Genomic DNA, 4,617 nt, shown 5'->3' with positions numbered 1-4,617 from the left:
TCCTCTCACTTATCTCTCCACCCTTCAGGCTCTCTGCCTGTATTCCTGATGAAGGGCTTTTGCCCAAAACGTCGATTTTACTGCTCCTCGGATGCTGCCTGAACTGCTGTGCTCTTCCAGCACCACTAATTCAGAATAAAGGATTCCATAGCACAACCAACAGGACCAACTTATATACAAAATACCATGTAAAGACTATCAAAAGCACTACATCAGGCAAACATGAAGGAACTTAGCCACCAGGGTACTGAAACACCAACTAGCTACCAAAAGACATGACCAACTATTACTTGGATCATTTCACACAGACAATGAAGGACACCAATTCAACTGAAGCAATTTTTCCATTCTAGGACAAGCTAAACAGAGACATGCATGGGAATTCCTGGATGCCTGGCACTCAACCCAAAACTCCACTAACAAACATGTAGAGTTAGACCCCATATACTAACCACTAAGAAACAAAACTGGAAATGATGCCACCAACCCCAGCAGACCCAGACGCATAAATAGCAAATGGGACAGAACACCAAAGCTTCACTGGCGATGCACTGATGATGTTGCCTAGTATGGTGACGCAAAGTTTGTGAACAAAGTTACCAGTTCAGCAAGCAAGTCAACAACCTCATCCACAACCTGAGCTACAAATCTTCTCGAATACTCTAGTAACAGTAACTTTCCATTACTGTTAATGCCACAAAATGCCTTAAAAGTCATTGATATCCATGTATGACTTTGTCCTATGTAATATGAGACTTTGACACATGGAAGGCCTGAAAATCAGGAAGCAAGGATTCTTTATTCCCCTCACATCAAGTTATTACAAACAGGAATGAAAATTAAGGATGATTAATGAACTTTGTACAGTATGTACATGGAACAAAGCCTGGGGTTACATTTGGCTGAAAGATTCTCTCTCTCCTTCCCACTAACCTTTCCTGCTATCAAATACTTCTTTTCTTTCCAGCCAGAGTCAATTAGACTGCTCCAATTACTCTGCCTCAGCATCACCACTTGCTATGCATGTCACCAACTTCCACTTGTCCTGTTGCACCTTGCTCCTCATGAGAACACATGACTATATTTTACAGTATTTTTTGTTAAATGCTGACTCCAGAGCAAATATGTGACAATTTCTTTTGGTGATAAGGCAATAACTACAGCTTTTGCTGAACATCCAACTACCTTTAAAACAGAAAATTGTACAATTGATCTTTACTTCTGTGAGTTAGAAGGGATTTTTATATTTTTCTCCAAAGTTATGGATATTGTTTGATCTGAAGTTTCTTGGATGCAGTTTTTTTTTCTTTGACCTGAAAAGAAGTCCAAAGGCAATATGACACAAAGACTGGTTTGTGTCGACATTCCAATAAGTCAATCAGAGAGGCTACCTTGACTGCAGCCTCAAAATGTTGCTCACCCTTTTCGAGAATTTTGGACAGAACAAACATTTTTTGAACAGTTGGATATTTGGTCCTACATGTCTAGAAACTGTCCTCTTTGCTCAACTACGTGTTGGCTTTTCAACCACTGTTTTCTTTTGTGTCATAGGTTTTTAATTCCCTTATAATTATGTCATATGGATCCATAGGGAATGAAGACACACTCTGGGATTAATTTTATCTTACTGAGCAAAAACTGAGAAGACAAATTCCTATTAATTATGCACAAGCAGCTGGTGACTGAATGATCTTTACATTTTGCTTTGCTCTTGCTTCACTATAGTTATTATATAAAATGAAGTCTAAGTCATCCATGAGGCAGAAGAAAGGTGCTGACCATCAAAAAAACTGAGCATGGTATTATGTTAGTACTCAAGTACCAATGCTATCATTTTTATTCTCCTTTCTGTTTCATTAAAATAAGTTAGACCATTTTTCTTTCTTTTTCAACGTTCTCTAGAATCTGTTAGTTTTTTCATGAAATTCTTATCTAAATGTTGCAGACCTTTTTTTAATCACATAGTTGTTCTTTCTAATTATTAATGATTGGTTGAGAATCAGTGAAGACTTCTGTTTTATTCTGCATTTGACATTTTGAACTGATTCCCAGCAAACCTGAATGGCTTACCTTCAGGTTCTGGTGTGGGATTTCTATCTATGAGATTAACTTTCTTGCCTCAGTCAATATGCATGAGATCAGAGAATGGCAAGCTGCACAAGAGAGGCTTTAGAGACTGGTGAACCTGGAGGAGCTGAGGTTTATCATCATCCCGATTGTGTTATTTTGATTTAATTTTGATAAGTTTCCATTGGCCTCTTGATCTTTTGTTGCAGTTTCCCTCCAGGGATCGTCTCAACCATTATTGTTCATTATAACCTCATTATAAAAAGAGCAGGAAGAGGCCATTCAATCCATCTGTTCCACAGCAAACCTTTCAAAGGACAATCCAATTACACCCAATTCTTAATCGATCTCCATATGTCTGCAATTTATCTTCTTCAAATATATATCTCACTCCCTCTTGAATGTTAATATTGAATCAATACAACATTCTATCAGGCAACACATTCCAAAGTGTACCCACATACTTCAAAGACTCTTCCTCATGTTGTTTCTGGTTCTTGAGCTAATTACATTTAAATCATTGTCCCTTGGTTATTGACTCTTCAATTCTTGGAATTGGAATAAATAAAAATCTAACCCATCATTATTTGAAATGTTTCTATCAAGTCTTTTCTTAGTTGTGTCTCCTCTGATTTGGACAACTCAATTTTCTCCAAGTGTGATTCTACGCTTGATGTGGTGTTTACATGTGAGGTAGGAATACGTGTTGCTGAAGGCCTCTAAAAACAAAATCCCTTTTGGGTTTGCAGTTTCTGGCCCAGATAATAATGGCTCACAGAATCATGGATACTTTTTCACCAAGGTGTTACTCCTGGATAGAGGTTTGCTCGCTGAGCTAGAAGGTTTGTTTTCAGATGTTTCATCACTATACTAGGTAACATCATCAGTGAGCCTTCAGTGAAGCTTCATTCAGAGGCTCACTGAAGATGTTACCTAGTATGATGTTGAAATGTCTGAAAATGAACCTTCCAGCTCAATGAGCAAACCTACATCCAGAATCTCAACCTGAGCTACAAACCTTCTCAAAACTCGCTAAAGTATTCCTTTATAACACTACTAAGCAAGTATCCCAAAAGCAAGGAGTTGTTTCAGGTCATCTATCCATCAACAGATCTCCTCGTACAATCTCAGAGCAGCTGAACAAATTGCTTTACCTCTGGGTGCAGAAACAAGTCATTTATGATGTCCTTAGTTCATATGTCTTATTTTTGCTATAACTGTGCCATAAGAGGTAATACCTGCTTTTACTCTCTCAAAGGTTTTTAATTGCACCACTGTCCTGTTCAAAGTTATGGCCAAATATGGAGAAAGTGAGGACTGAAGATGCTGGAGATCAGAGTCGAAAAGTGTGGGTCTGCAAAAGCACAGCAGGGTCAGGCAGCATCCAAAGAGTAGGAGAGTCAACGTTTCAGGCATAAACCCTTCATCAGGAATGTTGGGAGGAAAGGGGGCTGATAGACATGTAGGAGGGTGGGAGTGAGGGGAAGTTATCTGGGAAGGCGATAGGTAGATGCAGATGAGGGGGGGTGATGGTGATAGGTCGGAGTGGAGGATGGAACAGATAGGTTGGAAGGAAGAGGACACGTAGGACAGTTCAAGAGAGTGGTGCTGAGTTGGAGGTGATCTGAGATGAGGTGAGGGGATGGGAGATAAGGAAACTGGTGAAGCCAACGTTGTTGCCATGTGGTTGAAGGGTCTCAAGGAAGAAGATGAGGCATTCTTCCTTCAGTCATCACCAGATATATTTTCTCTTAGCCCTTCCTTCAGGCCATATTTGAATAAACACAAGCAGTCAGTCCAAGGTGTTATCTGTAATATTTTGGATTGTGGGAAACAGTTTAATGATCACAGTAGTAATGCCCTCCCCAGCTCAAAGACAGCTTCAAAGATTTGGCAAAAATCAGCATATTTCCCCACGCTACCTTCTTCTTTTCATATTAACGATGCAGGTGTTTGGTTGCTTGATACCAATTTACTCTTTAATTTTTATCCATGAGATGCACCATGTGATTCACCCAGCACAGATCCTCACCAAAACCAGTGTCTGTACATGAATAGAAAAGAAATAAAAACATGGTTACCTGATTCAAGTGATTGACACAATAGAAGTGTTCAACAGTGTGCTGGCTTACAGAGCTTTTGTATATGTGTTAGTGTGTGTGTGTGTGTGTATTGCCTTATAGGTCTGAGCTACGACTTGAAGAGACAGAATGAATTGAAATATGGGACTGATTTTTATCAATTGGAGGGATAGCCTAACATTAGGTGAAAATGTCTATGGCAGGCATACACCCATGACCTACAGGAACTCTGCCTGAATTCTATAAGTAGTGCCAATTGAGTAACAGAGCTGAAAATGTGTTGCTGGAAAAGCGCAGCAGATCAGGCAGCATCCAAGGAACAGGAGAATCGACGTTTCGGGCATAAACCCTTCTTCAGGAATGAGGCAAGTGTGTCCAGCAGGCTAAGATAAAAGGTAGGGAGGAGGGACTTGGGGGAGGGGCGTTGGAAATGTGATAGGTGGAAGGAGGTCAAGGTGAGGGTGATAGG

The sequence above is a fragment of the Chiloscyllium plagiosum genome, chromosome 12 (assembly GCF_004010195.1).
Source record: "Chiloscyllium plagiosum isolate BGI_BamShark_2017 chromosome 12, ASM401019v2, whole genome shotgun sequence".
Classification (NCBI taxonomy): domain Eukaryota; kingdom Metazoa; phylum Chordata; class Chondrichthyes; order Orectolobiformes; family Hemiscylliidae; genus Chiloscyllium; species Chiloscyllium plagiosum.
The sequence above is the reverse complement of the archived record's forward strand: the minus strand, read 5'-3'. Positions refer to the sequence as shown.